This window comes from Schistocerca piceifrons, chromosome 11 (assembly GCF_021461385.2).
Source record: "Schistocerca piceifrons isolate TAMUIC-IGC-003096 chromosome 11, iqSchPice1.1, whole genome shotgun sequence".
NCBI lineage: Eukaryota > Metazoa > Arthropoda > Insecta > Orthoptera > Acrididae > Schistocerca > Schistocerca piceifrons.
In genome coordinates, this window is record NC_060148.1 from 106081289 (window position 1) to 106100763 (window position 19475).

A 19475-nucleotide genomic window follows, 5' to 3' on the forward strand; every position below is an offset into this window, starting at 1 on the left:
TTTGCAGACTTTATTGTCACAGAAAGCATCATCATTGGGACAGATATTTACACTTATTTCAAAATGTGCTGAATGAAATGCCTCATGATTCCACTGCTTTACCACCTACTCTTGTACTGAAGAATGTAGAACCTCCGAACAGAATCAGAGAGCTTGTATCTTTCCCGAATACACGTAAACTTCGACGCAAAGACATAATTGATTTGGCTCTTAAAAATATAAAATCTGCAGCAGACAAAAGGAGAAAACTACACGGTAAAGCAAATGCAAAGAAATTATATATTGGTCAGAAAGTTCTCATTAAAGCACATTCATTGTCACATAAGAAGAAACACTTGAGTCACAAATTCTTTCTAGTTTACAATGGACCTTACAGAATCCGACGTATACCACATGATAATTGCGTTGAAGTTGAAACTCTGCGTACTAGGAAGAGTAAAGGTTTACACCACATTTCTCATGTAAAACCATTTATTGACAGATAATCTGCTTTTTTAACTTAGTCTTTTCAATTTTCACTTCACGCTACTTGTACAATTTGTCAGACTTAAGAAACCGTTAACATGCAACATTTTGGTTTGCTTACGAGTGGATTCTGGATTTGAGGTGCTTTCTGTGAAATGCCAGATGACACAGTGGTTGGTTTGTGTGACAGCTACACGATTATATCACGACGTTACTAATGAGTGACAATTTACAATGTTGCTTTTGCGGTGTATCTGTTTGATATCTGCACAGTTTTTCTGAATTCTTCTGTAAAGTAAAACATGTTTTAGTGGTGACTTTTGTGCTATTGCTACAAGGAGACAGCCTTTTTCGTAGGACAACAATACGTTACAGCACAGTACTTTCCTCATCACGGCAATAAGCGTAATAAGTATGATATCTATACGCAAAGCATTTCACTTTTGTGTATCATGAGGTAAGTACATTGACTTCTGCAGAACTTAGCTTTCGGAGGACAATAACTACGACACTTCCCAGAGATTATCTTAGAGCAAGACGCACAGTTAGCGCTACTGGACACGTATTTGAGTGATTAATTTTGTACTTAAGACATTTATTTTTAGAGATTTTTGAATTACAAAGAAAGTTTTTCGTGACACATTTCATTTCATTGCTGTAAGCTGTAATACCTGAGGATACAATTACAATAAACCTCAGGGGGGTACACGCCTACTTTGTGTACCATGTGCCTGGCAAGCACAAGGAGCCCTAGCTAATATGGTATTTGCTTATACAATTTAACACATCGTTACCATATTTTTCTAACACATAAATTACACAGCTATCTGATCATTTAACAGAGAAACAAACATCTTTTTACTACGTCAGTGACACATGTGTACGCAATTACAGAGTTGGATGACTTCACACTTAAGAAATTGTACTTTGTCTGTACTGTGTGAACTCTTCATATTTTTTTTGGTACCATTGTGATACTATGAGAGCTTTGAATGATGTATTTTGGTATGAGATCATAATTTTTAAAGTACGTTTGAGGTAGATGACACTACTGAAATGAGCAGAGAATTTTCTTTAGGTTTTGAAATCATTGGAGGAAGCTACGACGTTTTTGACATTTGACTGAGGTGTTATGATGTTATTTTTACGACGACGATGTGTATTATGCTGTTGAGGTATGTTTATGTCAATAAAATTCTTGACCTGTGAAATGTTTTTATATGAGACTGTCACTGTAGCGGAAACTGCTGTCGTAAATATTTCCGTAAGAAAGTTAAGTGACCACCTGCACATAATGCGACGTGGGCACCCAGGTGTGTCAGACACCTGGAGAACAAGCCTTTTCAGACGCTCAGGTAAAAAAAAAAAAAGCCATTAGGGTGTGCCAGAGGCACAGGTGGAAGAGAAGGACAAAGAGAGGCCTATACCCCTGTTTATGACATTCCTTTGTAGAGGGCATCGCTAATGCGACACGCTCGTTACTTGAAAACATATGATTTTTGTAATGCGTTGTGGGCACACAGCTGTGTCAAACACCTGGAGAACAAGCCATTAGGGCGTGCCTTTCATCGCTAATGCGACACCCTCGTTACTTAAAAACATATGATTACTCGCACTTTGTGCTAATTATTGAAATGCTTATGAATTGATGGGAAATATTCATACATCTGCTCACCTGATTATGACAAGTGTCTTTCTACGAGAGTTGAGAGCCATTAACTTATGAAATGAAATGTCACATGACTACTGAATGACATTTTTATGCTTTGGTTTGCGTAATTGCTTATTTCATTTGATATCTGGTTTCCAGCTGTGTTGCAGCATTGCTTTTATAAAATGAGATGCATTTGCTAATGTGAACTCTTTCTGTCAACAGATCTATTAAATAATTATTTTATGATCCACATTCTTTAAAAAAGGAGCACTTGGAAAGGAAAGAACAATAAGAAGGAACTAGCAACAGTAAAACAAAATTTTCTTTTCAAGTACATGGTAATATTTTTTTTACAATAAGTTGTTATGGTGCACCACTTTAATTACATAGACATTAAGATGACCACTTTAATTACATAGACATTAAGATGTGAATATGCTTTTCCCTTTTCTGCATTGTTGTTTTTACTGTAATATTTTTTCTGCTTGAGCTATGTCATGTTTAGGTATAAGTTGCTGCTGTTTGCCAGGCATAGTGTTACTGAATTGGACTTTGTGTTACTCTTCTAAGCTAGTTTTTCTTGTTTCCTGCATTGCCTTATATTAGTTGTAATATTGCTCTTGCTTTGCTAATTTATGCTGCTAGCTTTGCCAATTTGCATTTTTTGTCATTTCTGTTTGTGTTGATTTGTTGTGATGCTGCATTGCCTCGTCCCTTGGTATATATATCTGAGCTCAGTAGATTTAAGTTAGCTTAAGAGGGGGTAGACTATATAAGAAACTGACTATGGAGAATAGGTAAAGAATGCATTGCGAAGAAAGATTTGGGCCCCAATGAGTATTGTACAATCAGAAATAATTATTTTGAAAGAAATATGAATAGAATACAGGAACGAGGTATAGGTAGGATTTTCTTGGAAATAAATGATGAGGTAAGCAATGTGTGAACATATAAATACAGAAAGCATGCTTAGATAGGATTTTTTTGGTGGAAGCAAAGGTTGAAATAAGACGAACGATCTATGGAATGAAGGGAGATCTCCAAGCAAAATACTGCAGTAAAACAAACCATGTCCTTTCCTCTTTGCTGCTTTTTCCCAATATGTAATTGTGTGTTGTCCTTTCTTTTTGGTGTTATCCCACTATGTTTTTGTGTACCCTTGTGTATTTGTGTTTTTCCTGTCTTTATGTGTTTAGCTGATGAGAGCTATGTTGTAGAATTTTTCTAATACTCTGTTATTTTCTTTGTAAAGATGCTTAGACATTATTTATTCTGTGTTGTTTTAATGCTCATGTGTGAAGTTGACGTTTCAAAAGTGATTCTGATCTTTTATGTATGTGCTCATGTCATCATTCCTGTAACACTGATGTATATGTTTATTTCTATTCTTTTGTAAAGCCTGTACTACAAATGTTATCTGTATTGTTATGTTTTTAATGATGTATTTTGGATCTTTGTAATTGTATTCTTATGTTATATAATTGTAATTGACGCCAGTTAATCAAATTAAGTAACTTGAAAGCATTCATTTCACTGCACACATTTCTGTTGGTCATAGTATATGGACAATATGTGAGAAGTAGGGACTGTTAGTGTTTGCACGTGTGTTACTAATTCAGCAAGGGACTGGATAACAGCATTGCTGGTTCTAAGGACAATTCCACAAACTTTGTGAGTGGACAAGTGGGGGTATATGGACTTGCTATCTTCTCTGCAAGACTCTTCGATGGTGATTGTGCACCTGCACAGTCGCAACAGATGGCTGCTGGCCATCTCTACAAGGACTACAGTGGGTCTGCACCTCTGGTGGCCCACCAATACAATACTCTCTACCAGGACTGCAATGGGTCTGCTCTGTGATGACCTACCTACCAATATTCGTCAGAACTTCGAATGACTCTGCTGTGGGTTTGCTCCATTGTGGCCCATTACCTGTCAGCATGTCAAGAGTCAGCACGGTCTTTCCGTTGGAAGGACACCACTACTTCTTCAAGACTGCATGGAAATCCACTACTTCTGTGTGCAATTTCTTTCACTAATGAGACTTTGTGAAAAAAAAACTGTAATTACTATTATGATGAATGATCAGGACTGTCTTTATGGACTGTGAGAAAGTTTTAGCTCCTGACCAACATTGTATCAATAATTGTGTGCATTTGATTTCTTTGTTATTGTAATTGTAAAAAAAAAATTTTTAACAAATATGTATTGGCCACTGGCCAAAAACATTTGTAAAATTTTTTGTGGGGCGCATGGGGGCTATGTAAGTAGGCTGTTTAGGCTTTCTTTATGTAAGTTTGCTGTTTATGTTTTCTTATTGGCAACGTTACATAGCGCTCTCTGTATGAAAATCACTGGCTGTGCTGTGTGCAGTATGTGGCTAGTTTGCATTGTTGCCTGCCATTGTTGTCATGAACTGCTAAACTGCTATAGCTGGATGTGAACAGCAGATTGCGTTGCGCAGTTGGAGGGGAGCCGCCAGCAGTGGTGGATGTGAGGACAGAGATGGCGGAGTTTGAAATTTGTAAAAATTGATGTCATGAGCTGCTGTATATATTATGACTATTGATGACTATTAAGGTAAATACAGTGTTTGTTCTCTATTAATATCTTTCATTTGCTAACTATCCCTATCAGTAGTTAGTGCCTTCAGTAGTTTGAATCTTTTATTTAGCTGGCAGTAGTGGCGCTCGCCGTATTGCAGTAGTTCGAGTAACGGAGATTTTTGTGAGGTAAGTGATTTCTGAAAGGTGTAGTTTAATGTTACTCAGGGCCATTCTTTTGCAGGGATTTTTGATAGTCAGATTGCGTTGCGCTAAAAATACTGTGTGTCAGTTTAAGCACAGTCTTGTACAATTGTTCTAAGGGGACGTTTCATATGTACAATTGTTCAAAAGGGGACGTTTCAAAACGTCTTAGGCGGCATCTGTTATAGCCAACGGCAACCACATCGGCGGAAGCCATCCGCCTATCGAGTTGCAGCCAAGTGATACTCATGGGCCATGACTGCCCAAACAGAAGCCTTCAGACAGCAACTTACACTCCTCTACCACATGGAAAAAGTTTAATGGTGAGAGGAAGAGCATTTTCATAAAATCCCAAAAGATACGTGGGCTATACCTCATACATTCCTTATATAAACTAGTGGCACGACAATTGCTCGAGTTCTACATATGCTATCCGGATACCGGAGAGATATAGATTTTTAAAAAACACAAAACATTAAAAGTGTTAAATCTTTAGACTAAAATCAATAAAATAAACCATGGTGTCACCAAAGAGCACCCAAAGGGCACCGTGGTGGACAAATCTGTAAATGCCAACCTATATGCCCATCTAACTTTCCCTGTATGACGTTAAACTAGCCAACCACTAGGCAAAAAACCTAGCTTATCATAACGGTACGTGGACAGAACACCACCAGCTCCTATAAAATACACAATCATACTTCTAATGAGGAGTTCAAAACAGTATCCGTTCAAACAAGCCAGAAAACCAGTTGTCCCCACCGGAAGCCTGTTTCTTAAATACTGGGTGTGCAGCGTGCTGTATACGTGCGTAGATCTCCAGATCTTCAGAGTTATCTAAAATTTTCCCTTTAGGTTATAAATGCTGAATTCTTAGGCTATCTTCTATCGGGGCCCGCTTTTGGCCAGTCTCCCTCATATGGCAGCCCAGCCCACTATTGTTACTATAGTAAAGTTCTCTAAACCTTGTGGCAAAATCCCTACCCGTCTGGCTAATGTATGTCCCAGCACATCCCTCACACTTAAATTCGTATATATCGAATTTCTTAAACTTATCTGTTTTCCCTTCGTCCTTATGTAGTAATATTCCCCCAACTTCTTTTTTGTATGGAAGCCTACGAGAACGCCTGCTCTAGTTATTTTTTGGCAACATGGTCAAACATATTCCATTGACACAAACTTACTATTTAATTTTTGGCGGCCTGACTGCCGCGTCCTGTTAAGAATTTTAGCTCCAAACTCTCGCATAAATTTTTCCTAGCACCCGTTAGCCCGTCGTAATTACACCCTGTTAGATTTATATTCGGAATATATTATTATTGAATAACTTGTGAATGCAGCGCCCCGACACTTTCGTTGCGTTGTGAAGACTGTACGCCTGGTAGGGTAGGAAGGAGTTCAAGGTTGAGGTATGTAACTCATATGACCAGATCTCATTTTATGTAACGTTGAGATGTGTTGAGTGTGCTGTTCACTTATGTTTTGTACTTGTTTATAACATATGTCTGAAGATGGGTGTAATCCCGAAACGCGTAACATGTTCTAATAAAAGATTCAATTGAACATCTCATGACTTTATTGCGATTGTACAGCATTGGTGGCCAATTATTAATATAAAAATTATCGCAGGCCTCAGACGGGATTTTATGTCCTATATATCAAACAAAGATAGATATAAGGAGCTAACGGAAAAGAAACCTTGGCAAACAGAAAAAACACTGCAACTGATCGGTAAATGTAGAAGATGCACAAACGTTCAGAGGAACACAGGAATACAGCAGTATAAGTCACTTGGGGACGAAGTAAGTAGGGGTAGATGTGAAACCAAAGCGAAATGGCTGTTGGAAAAATGTGAAGAGAAAGAATAACACATGGGCGTCTGAAAGATTTATTCATCGTACAGATTACTCAAAAGAACATTTGACGTAATCTTTAAGAGTGCATCGGGAATTCCACTGTCAAATGCAGAGGAGAGTGCAGGTAGGTGGAGAGAGTAAACTGAAGGCATCTACGAGGGGAAAGACCCGTCTGATGACTTGACAGAAGAAGAAGAAATGAGAATCACAACGGAAGACACTGGAGATCCCACATAAGAGTTGAGTTGAGTTGTTTGGGGAAGGAGACCAGAAAGCGAGGTCATCGGTCTCATCGGATTAGGGAAGGATGGGGAAGGAAGTCTGCCGTGCCCTTTGAAAGGAACCATCCCGGCATTTGCCTGGAGCGATTTAGGGAAATCACGGAAAACCTAAATCATGATGGCCGGACGCGGGATTGAACCGTCGTCCTCCCGAATGCGAGTCTAGTGTCTAACCACTGCGCCACCTCGCTCGGTGACAACACATAAGAGTCAGAGCTTAACACAGCTTTGGAAGGCAGAGGCGATAGGTAACATACCTTCGGAGTTTCCGAAATCATTGGCGAAAGTGTCAACCAAGAACTACTGAAGTTGGCGTCTAGAATATACGAGAATGGCGCTATACCATTAGATACAACGCTGAAGATATAAGCAGATACTTGCGAGACCTATCACACAATGAGCTTAACACCTCATGTCGACAGGAATAATATATATAGCGGAATGGAAAAGATAATAGAGGATATGATAGATCACGATCATTTTGACTGTCAGAAGACTAATAGCACAAGAGAGCGGCACGTCTGACATTGTAACTGATGAGGGAAGCAAAACTTGGAAAATAAAATGGACACATTCACAGGCCCTGTAGAACTAGACAAAGCATCCGGAAATGTAAAATTCTGCAAAATGTTCGAAATATTGAGCAAAATAAGAGTAAGTTGCAAAGAAAGACGGGTAATACGTACAAGAACAAAGAGGGAACAATAAGGTTGCATAACCAAGAACAAAATGCTGTCCCATCGTCCTACCAAAGTATTTGGTATGTTCCATTCTTCACCGATTCTGCTGAGAACCTCATCATTTCTTTTCTTATCAGTCAATCTAATTTTCGACATTCTTCTCTAGCACCACATATCAAACGCTTCAGTTCTCTTCTGTCCCGGTTTTCCCACTGTCCATGATTCACTTTAATAGAATACTGTGCTCCAGACTTACACTATGTTGTTGTTGTTGTGGTCTTCAGTCCTGAGACTGGTTTGATGCAGCTCTCCATGCTACTCTATCCTGTGCAAGCTTCTTCATCTCCCAGTACCTACTGCAACCTACATCTTTCTGAATCTGCTTAGTGCATTCATCTCTTGGTCTCCCCCTACGATTTTTACCCTCCATGCTGCCCTCCAATACTAAATTGGTGATCCCTTGATGCCTCAGAATATGTCCTACCAACCGATCCCTTCTTCTGGTCAAGTTGTGCCACAAACTTCTCTTCTCCCCAATCTTATTCAATACTTCCTCATTAGTTATGTGATCTACCCATCTAATCTTCAGCATTCTTCTGTAGCACCACATTTCGAAAGCTTCTATTCTTTTCTTGTCCAAACTATTTACCGTCCATGTTTCACTTCCATACATGGCTACACTCCATACAAATACTTTCAGAAATGACTTCCTGACACTTAAATCTATACTCGATGTTAACAAATTTCTCTTCTTCAGAAACGCTTTCCTTGCCATTGCCAGTCTACATTTTATATCCTCTCTACTTCGACCATCATCAGTTATTTTGCTCCCCAAATAGCAAAACTCCTTTACTACTTTAAGTGTCTCATTTCCTAATCTAATACCCTCAACATCACCCGACTTAATTCGACTACATTCCATTATCCTCGTTTTGCTTTTGTTGATGTTCATCTTATATCCTCCCTTCAAGACACTATCCATTCCGTTCAACTGCTCTTCCCTTTGCTGTCTCTGACAGAATTACAATGTCATCGGCGAACCTCAACGTTTTTATTTCTTCTCCATGGATTTTAATACCTACTCCGAATTTTTCATTTGTTTCCTTTACTGCTTGCTCAATTCCAACTAAATCCGACATTTAATTGGATAGATAAAAAAAACTACTCACCAAGCGGCAGCAGAGCACACACATAAAAGACTGTTATGATAGACAAGCATTCTGGCCAGTGGCTCCTTCTTTAGGTGGGAGGGTTGAAAGGGAAGGAAGAAGGGTGAAGGAAAAGGACTGAAGAGGTCTAGGAAAAGGGGTAGATTTTGGGAAAGTCACCCAGAACCGCAGGTCAGGGGAGACTTACCGTACGAGATGAGAAGGGAAGACTAATTGTTGGGGACTGCATCGGACGAGATTTGAAAACCTAAGAGCTTAAAGGTAGAAGACGAGGTTATGTACGACAGAGATTACTGCTAAGACATTTATCATAAGTTATAAAGAGTAAGAAGCTAAGTGCATTGTACATAACAGAGGTGGGATGGGGCGGTGAAAAATAGATGGGAAAGACAATGAAAGATGCAGGAAACTGAAATGGAGTGAAGCAAAGAGCAGTTACACTGATAAAAAGCTGAGCGGCGAGAACCAAGGACATGTTGTAGAGCTAGTTCCCACCTACGGAGTTGTGGGAAACTGGTGTCTGGGGGAAGATCCAGATGGTGAAACAGGCACCGAGGTCACGAATGTCATGCTGTAGAGCACGGTTTGCCACAGGATATTGTGAGTTGGCAGTGTATACCCTCACCCTATACCCATTCATCCTAACTGATAATCTGATGGTAGTCATGCCTATGTATAAGGCTGAACAGTGTTATAATAGCTGGTATATGACTTGTGTCGTTTCGCAGCTGGCTCTCCCTTTGATAGAATATGTTTTGCCAGTTACAGGGCTATTATAGGTGGTGATAAGAGGACACACTCTTATTAACTTGTGATCACTGTTTTAGCAGTAATCTCTGTGTTTCATGTTACGCTGTGTTCCACCTTTAAGCTTTCAGGTTTCCAAATCCCGTCCGATGCAGTCCCCAACAATCAGTCTTTCCTTCTCATCTTGTTCGGTAAGACTCCCTGACCCGCTGTTCTGGGTGACTTTCCCAAAATCTACCCCTTTTCCTAGACTTCTTCAGTCCTTTTCCTTCACCCTTCTTCTTTCCCCTTCAACCCTTCTGCCTGAACGAGGAGCCACTGGTTCTGAAAGCTTGCCAATCACAACAGTCTTTCATGTGTGTTCTTCCGCTGCTTCGTGAGTAGATTCTTTTATCTATCCTATTAAATAATTTTATCAGTAATTGTTTGTTTTCGTTGTTACAAAACTGACATTTGATGTTAGTTGACTTCGTTCGGCCAGGAACATCCTCTTTGAATGTTCTTCTCTACTTTTTATGTTCTCTTTAACTTGTCCATTACGAGTTACTTTATTCTCAAGGTAGCAGAATTCTTTCAGTTGGTCTAGATCCTCGTCTACAGTTCTGACCTTAAGTTGAACACTGATCCCATTTCTGCTAGACTTCATTAATTTAGTCTTTCTTCGGTTTAGAATTAATTCATAGAGTGTACCCATTAGATTGTTCATTCTATTCAACACCTCCTACAATTACCTCTCTCATCCACTGAGAACAGCACTGACATCAGCTATTCCTGTCATTGATAGCCTTTCAATGCGAATTTTAATTCCATTTCTGAAGCTCTCATTCCTTCTTCGATGTACAGATTGAATGGTAGGGGCGATTACATGTATGTCTTTCACCTTTCCTAATTTGAGCTGTTATTAGTCTTCCTATTTTATCCTCTAGTTCGATGTACATATTGCACGTAACCCTTCTTTTGCTAGAGGTTACACCCATTTTCCTGAGAGTTTCGGAAATCCTGCATCATTTTAAATTATTGTAGGATTTTTATCTAACTACAAATCCTACGGACGTTTCTTGATTTGTCCTTAAGTCTCGCTTTAATCATCAATCGCCAACCCAGAAGTCCTTCTCTGATGCCTTTACCTTTCCTAAAACCAAATTGATCGTAATCTAGCACTTCCTCAATCTTCTTTTTCCTCTTATACACATATTCTTGTCAGCAACTTGAGTGTGAGAGCACTTTAGGTAATTGTGCAGATGTCCTCGTACTTATGTGCCCTTTATCATAAGTTATAAAGAGTAAGAAGCTAAGTGCATTGTACATAACAGAGGTGGGATGGGGCGGTGAAAAATAGATGGGAAAGACAATGAAAGATGCAGGAAACTGAAATGGAGTGAAGCAAAGAGCAGTTACACTGATAAAAAGCTGAGCGGCGAGAACCAAGGACATGTTGTAGAGCTAGTTCCCACCTACGGAGTTGTGGGAAACTGGTGTCTGGGGGAAGATCCAGATGGTGAAACAGGCACCGAGGTCACGAATGTCATGCTGTAGAGCACGGTTTGCCACAGGATATTGTGAGTTGGCAGTGTATACCCTCACCCTATACCCATTCATCCTAACTGATAATCTGATGGTAGTCATGCCTATGTATAAGGCTGAACAGTGTTATAATAGCTGGTATATGACTTGTGTCGTTTCGCAGCTGGCTCTCCCTTTGATAGAATATGTTTTGCCAGTTACAGGGCTATTATAGGTGGTGATAAGAGGACACACTCTTATTAACTTGTGATCACTGTTTTAGCAGTAATCTCTGTGTTTCATGTTACGCTGTGTTCCACCTTTAAGCTTTCAGGTTTCCAAATCCCGTCCGATGCAGTCCCCAACAATCAGTCTTTCCTTCTCATCTTGTTCGGTAAGACTCCCTGACCCGCTGTTCTGGGTGACTTTCCCAAAATCTACCCCTTTTCCTAGACTTCTTCAGTCCTTTTCCTTCACCCTTCTTCTTTCCCCTTCAACCCTTCTGCCTGAACGAGGAGCCACTGGTTCTGAAAGCTTGCCAATCACAACAGTCTTTCATGTGTGTTCTTCCGCTGCTTCGTGAGTAGATTCTTTTATCTATCCTATTAAATAATTTTATCAGTAATTGTTTGTTTTCGTTGTTACAAAACTGACATTTGATGTTAGTTGACTTCGTTCGGCCAGGAACATCCTCTTTGAATGTTCTTCTCTACTTTTTATGTTCTCTTTAACTTGTCCATTACGAGTTACTTTATTCTCAAGGTAGCAGAATTCTTTCAGTTGGTCTAGATCCTCGTCTACAGTTCTGACCTTAAGTTGAACACTGATCCCATTTCTGCTAGACTTCATTAATTTAGTCTTTCTTCGGTTTAGAATTAATTCATAGAGTGTACCCATTAGATTGTTCATTCTATTCAACACCTCCTACAATTACCTCTCTCATCCACTGAGAACAGCACTGACATCAGCTATTCCTGTCATTGATAGCCTTTCAATGCGAATTTTAATTCCATTTCTGAAGCTCTCATTCCTTCTTCGATGTACAGATTGAATGGTAGGGGCGATTACATGTATGTCTTTCACCTTTCCTAATTTGAGCTGTTATTAGTCTTCCTATTTTATCCTCTAGTTCGATGTACATATTGCACGTAACCCTTCTTTTGCTAGAGGTTACACCCATTTTCCTGAGAGTTTCGGAAATCCTGCATCATTTTAAATTATTGTAGGATTTTTATCTAACTACAAATCCTACGGACGTTTCTTGATTTGTCCTTAAGTCTCGCTTTAATCATCAATCGCCAACCCAGAAGTCCTTCTCTGATGCCTTTACCTTTCCTAAAACCAAATTGATCGTAATCTAGCACTTCCTCAATCTTCTTTTTCCTCTTATACACATATTCTTGTCAGCAACTTGAGTGTGAGAGCACTTTAGGTAATTGTGCAGATGTCCTCGTACTTATGTGCCCTTTATCATAAGTTATAAAGAGTAAGAAGCTAAGTGCATTGTACATAACAGAGGTGGGATGGGGCGGTGAAAAATAGATGGGAAAGACAATGAAAGATGCAGGAAACTGAAATGGAGTGAAGCAAAGAGCAGTTACACTGATAAAAAGCTGAGCGGCGAGAACCAAGGACATGTTGTAGAGCTAGTTCCCACCTACGGAGTTGTGGGAAACTGGTGTCTGGGGGAAGATCCAGATGGTGAAACAGGCACCGAGGTCACGAATGTCATGCTGTAGAGCACGGTTTGCCACAGGATATTGTGAGTTGGCAGTGTATACCCTCACCCTATACCCATTCATCCTAACTGATAATCTGATGGTAGTCATGCCTATGTATAAGGCTGAACAGTGTTATAATAGCTGGTATATGACTTGTGTCGTTTCGCAGCTGGCTCTCCCTTTGATAGAATATGTTTTGCCAGTTACAGGGCTATTATAGGTGGTGATAAGAGGACACACTCTTATTAACTTGTGATCACTGTTTTAGCAGTAATCTCTGTGTTTCATGTTACGCTGTGTTCCACCTTTAAGCTTTCAGGTTTCCAAATCCCGTCCGATGCAGTCCCCAACAATCAGTCTTTCCTTCTCATCTTGTTCGGTAAGACTCCCTGACCCGCTGTTCTGGGTGACTTTCCCAAAATCTACCCCTTTTCCTAGACTTCTTCAGTCCTTTTCCTTCACCCTTCTTCTTTCCCCTTCAACCCTTCTGCCTGAACGAGGAGCCACTGGTTCTGAAAGCTTGCCAATCACAACAGTCTTTCATGTGTGTTCTTCCGCTGCTTCGTGAGTAGATTCTTTTATCTATCCTATTAAATAATTTTATCAGTAATTGTTTGTTTTCGTTGTTACAAAACTGACATTTGATGTTAGTTGACTTCGTTCGGCCAGGAACATCCTCTTTGAATGTTCTTCTCTACTTTTTATGTTCTCTTTAACTTGTCCATTACGAGTTACTTTATTCTCAAGGTAGCAGAATTCTTTCAGTTGGTCTAGATCCTCGTCTACAGTTCTGACCTTAAGTTGAACACTGATCCCATTTCTGCTAGACTTCATTAATTTAGTCTTTCTTCGGTTTAGAATTAATTCATAGAGTGTACCCATTAGATTGTTCATTCTATTCAACACCTCCTACAATTACCTCTCTCATCCACTGAGAACAGCACTGACATCAGCTATTCCTGTCATTGATAGCCTTTCAATGCGAATTTTAATTCCATTTCTGAAGCTCTCATTCCTTCTTCGATGTACAGATTGAATGGTAGGGGCGATTACATGTATGTCTTTCACCTTTCCTAATTTGAGCTGTTATTAGTCTTCCTATTTTATCCTCTAGTTCGATGTACATATTGCACGTAACCCTTCTTTTGCTAGAGGTTACACCCATTTTCCTGAGAGTTTCGGAAATCCTTCATCATTTTAAATTATTGTAGGATTTTTATCTAACTACAAATCCTACGGACGTTTCTTGATTTGTCCTTAAGTCTCGCTTTAATCATCAATCGCCAACCCAAAAGTCCTTCTCTGATGCCTTTACCTTTCCTAAAACCAAATTGATCGTAATCTAGCACTTCCTCAATCTTCTTTTTCCTCTTATACACATATTCTTGTCAGCAACTTGAGTGTGAGAGCACTTTAGGTAATTGTGCAGATGTCCTCGTACTTATGTGCCCTTGCAACATACAAAACTATGTGAATGATATTTTCAAGAGATACTGACTGTTTATCTCGAGAACCAATTTGAATAATAATTTGGCTTCCAAATTTCTTAAGAATTTTCGAAATTCCTAAGAACTGTTCCATATGCCTTCCACATGATTTGATCGCGAGTCTTCCTAACCCCTGTTTCTTTCTGTGGGCTGCAGAGCTAGGCATCTCGACGGCCGCTGCTTCCCGTGACGTCTCACGAGGCCACCTGAGGACAGAGCAGCGTCGACCTGACAGCCACAGGCAAAAGCGACTCCCGCCGCTGAACACCACAGAGCGCCCTACACTATGCTGCTTGTGGTGTGGTGTCAGTGGTAGCCACAGATCTCAACCCAGGTTACATCGGTCTGTTTGTGATGGCTGGTGAACTTCTCAGCACTCTGTTGTCTCCACCCCAACCCGTGGCTATACATTCAGCAGTCGTTGCCCTACAGCCAGATGCCAGTGTAATGTGTCGGTACGATGCTCTCAAGTCCGTCATGCCGATGATTCGTTTTTTTACAGAGACATAAAGATGCACGTTCCTTGGACTTTCTCTTTTACCCGCATCTCGTGGTCGTGCGGTAGCGTTCTCGCTTCCCACGCCCGGGTTCCCGGGTTCGATTCCCGGCGGGGTCAGGGATTTTCTCTGCCTCGTGATGGCTGGGTGCTGTGTGATGGCCTTAGGTTAGTTAGGTTTAAGTAGTTCTAAGTTCTAGGGGACTGATGACCATAGATGTTAAGTCCCATAGTGCTCAGAGCCATTTTGAACTTTCTCTTTTGCGATTTGCCGCTGAGTAATCCCAATAGCATTAGGAACACAATAAACATCGTGTACACACATCATTCTCCACCTGTGGGAATGTCTTTTCTGTACTGAAAATAAGCTCGCATAAGGACGAAATGCGAAAAATTTCGCACAGGCATAAAAATAATGCAGTATTTTTCTTAAAGACGTCGTATCTGCCATTAACTGTAACATTATTTGTTTCCACGGCTACAGTTTCGATCCTATGCCCTTTATACAGGTCTACAGTAATAACCGAAAAGTGAAGGGCAGATGGCATGTATAGAACGCCACTATCCTCCCATACATGAGGCAGTTATATTACAACAAATGCTAAAAACAGCACATCACTTACATTGGGCCACTGGGGGTGTCAAAATTTACGAATCTTCTGACGTGTGTATATCTCACTGTTGTCTCTGTATGTTGAGTCTCCTAACTCAGAGTGTACATCAACTTTAGATGAGCGTAAGGATCATAGTTATGGTATAAGAAAAATTTATTGTTACTGATGTTAACTTCACTAACATGATTCCCCTCAAATCACTGTTCATGTTGTTCATATGACAACTGAGGCGGTTGGTGGGGAACATATTCACAAGTCGTTTCTTCTTTGTTCTTAGCAGTGATTATACATCCAACAGTAAAGGTTTTACATCAGAGTATCTTAAAATCGTGTTTACATTCGTTAACGGAATTTGCCATTCTGTTTACGATATAATCATTTGATGTAAAGAAATAAGATAAGACATTTCTTTATTATGATAGGGCGTAATAGTACATATGGTATCCATCGTCAAAGGTTTACAGTAGCTTGGCTGTCATGAAACCATGGCAGTAATAATCGTGTATATATATATATCATTTTATATATGTATTCTTTGTACCATATTAACATCACAAAGGCATAAATCGCATTCACAACAACTTTCGTACATGAATTGATCCACTGGACAAATAAAAAGAAAAATGAGTACAAAAAGTGAGATAAAAACATGTGATGGGATACTTGTCACGAATTACAGAACATTATGTGTATCACAATGTGATTGTAAAATGTACTGTTAACATGTAAGGTACTGTACCAGTACAAATGTAGTCATACATTTCCATGGTCCTTAGAACGTTTAGGCCGAGAATGGCTTTTTCAGCTACGCTTGCAAAACACCTTATTAATTTTTTTGCTGAATTATTAAAATATATTACTTATGTTAAAATAAATACACCCTAATTACAAAAACGTGTATGAGTGGACATAATTCTTCCTCATTTCCATATAAAACTCACGGGAAACGTCGTAAAGACAACTCATATTATAAAACCAGCATAGACACGATCCTGTGCAAATAGTTACGTCCTATGCTTGTCAGTAAGTCAAAGTCAAATAGCCAAACTATACATCCTCATTAATGTTACTTTCTATTATTAGCACATAAAACTGACTGGAATTCATCTCAAGATCTCTTATTTCTTAAATCTGTCTTATTGTTGGGCAAGCCGTGTGGGTGATTTTTGAAATAGTTGTACATTTCCACTTCTTCAGGTATTTTGATAATTCTACCCTTAGGTTAATTTTTATTACTGGATCTACGTTAGGTGGTGGTACTCCTCTCTCTTTGCTTGATGTACCCTTTAAATTTGTCGCTGGAATATGAGCTTTGTAAAGTCCGGTCAAGGTGTCCATGCTGTAACTCATACGATTAATGACATTGTATATTGATCTAGTTTCAATAGGTAAATGCTACCTGCATACACATTGTGGGGGCAGAAAGTGAAAGCTGTGCTTCCTACAGAAGTCTGATCCACTGGATTGTTCACCAGTCTGTCGTCTCCCGTCTTGTGCAGAACTGCAGGCCCAGGCGGCTGTTTTCCGGGAACGCCTCTCCAGCTACTGGCGGGACTTGGCGCAGCTGCTCTCACTCGGTGCGACGCACGCCTCACAGCTGTTGGTTCCCCTCGCATTCGAACGTATGGTAAGTGGAGTTTTTTCCTCCTCTTATAAACTGTATTATACGTACAGGGGGTGAGAAAATGACACACACCACCTGGTCAGTTCTTGGAGACTGTTTCCCAGTTTACCTCCTTCACACTGTAGCTATCTTTGGCTCTCCATTTCTAATACTAACCATCTGGAAGAGTTCTGAACCAACCTCTACTTCTGTGAGCCTTGTGGAGCTATGATACAGGGAGGCTAAGCTCGGTATAGAGATCGTAGAAAATCGTCTGTATCTTTCTTTTCTCGTATTTGCTAACTACTTCTTTAACACATTCAGATAACTTTGCATCCAATCCTGTTTTACAAGCTGAAGCATGTTAGCTTCATATTTAGTGGAGAGTGGTCTAGAGTCTCAGTGTAGCATTTCAAGTCTCCATCAGCATCTTCTCTTCCTAAGAATCTCTACTCCATATGGAAGGCCAATAAAATTACTTCTCTCAACATGGAGGTTCGTCAGCTTCAAATCTCGTAATGAACCCGTATACGTACCACATAATTTATACAGTTCGTTACAACTGCTCAAACTCTTCCCACCTTAAAATTCACGTGACCATTTCCCACGACTCCATGACCAGACGATAGCGCAGCTGACACTTGTGGCTCGACGCCATTGGCGGCCCCCTGTGCTCACCACTGCCAGCCAGCACTGTCCGTGTGACACGGCAATGCCCCAGCCGCCGCAGCCACAGAGGACGCGCGTCAATAACGAAAACCTGCAGTTGGGGTCCACCAGTTAGCGCGTGTTGCGTCAGCGACTGGCTTTGTTAAAGGCACTGTGCTACTACAGTCACAGGCGGAATATCTGGTGAATGCGTCAAGGCCAATGAAAATCTGTGCCAGACTAACGTGAAACCGGATGCTGCTTTCTGAGAGCATTCATCTCAGTCGTTAGCCTTTTGCACGTGTCTCGTGGCCTAACTCGAATCATTATCGAGTCTGAATTCTCTGTCTATGATTTATGAACACTATCACCAGTGATTTTCCCACTACCGAGAATAACAGCTATGTGGTCTTAACATATACACTGGACTCGCATTCGGGAGGACGACGGTTCAATCCCGTGTCCGGTCATTCTGATTTAGGGCACGGCCGACTTCCTCCCCCATCCTTCCCTAATCCGATGAGACCGATGACCTCGTTGTCTGGTCTCCTTCCCCAAACAACCCAACCTTAACACATAGAATGGCCACTGTGCATTATGACTGTTTGGATTCTGACAGTAGTATACATGGAAAGCAAAATGATGCAGTATGATCTGTGTCTTTGTGTAACTTTTTGTGGGGTATGTAGCAACGTGCCAGTCCCTACAGTATCGTGTGAGCCTCATTTTGGATCCTTTGAGAAGAGAAATAGGCGATACCTGTTTTAGTGAGCTGAAAAAGTTCTGAGTAGATTAAATCTTTTTCCTATAAATATTACGCATGTTTGCTGGATGGTAATTTCAATGATTGATAGTTGCGGGTTCCGTATTTAAGAATGGTTTCTGCCGACATTGTATCATGTCCTGTCATTTCATCTAGTTTTCGTTACCATCATCTATGCATTTCACTGCAGCAAAGGCAATTTACCTGATACGTATCCAATATTTTGTAGAGTTAGTACCTCACAGCTTGCGAGAATGTTTAAAGGACGACTTCCTTATTACATTTGCGGCGCAGATACTCTTCGTTGATCATATACTGGACCTGCTTAGTAAAAGTGTAATTGCGAAAGGTTATTCCGTGAACCAATGTTGTACAGATAGTGTCGCTGGCTGGCCTCCCTCGCCGTGTGTTGCTGTGACGCCCACAGCCGGGCTGTCGGAAGCGCGAAGCGGCTCAGACCGCAAACGGGATGTTAGCTGCCCGCTGACCGCTAACCGCACGCTGTCACAGCGAGGACGTGACGCACGTCCCACACACACACACACACACACACACACATACACGTAAAAGTGTGCAGTATTCCTGGCGCACATCCGCAAAGCTCTGCTTACGCAAATACGACTTTGAGGCGATAAATCGCGATCCCCTCTAGAACCGGTCGGCCATGTATGTATGTATGTAAATTTAAAAAATATTGTATTGGAAAAGGGTTTCTTTTTTCTCTGGCACCTGCCATCAATATAAAACTGATAAAGGAGGTATTTCATTCAAAAAATATGAAAAAGAAGAACAACTGTGTTGTGAAAATAACTGAAAGCCTTTTAATTTCCATTTTTTCTCGTATTTGTGATATACGTAAAAGTTTTGTTATTTCGTAATTGATTCATTACAATATACACATTCTTTTGTAATAAGGTTTTAATTTCCAATGTCTATTAAACACTTATTAGTAAGTCAGAGAGAGAGAGAGAGAAGTTTTCAGTGTGTACATACTTAGAACAGCAACAGCAATGGCAGCTCAAAAACAATACACACACACAC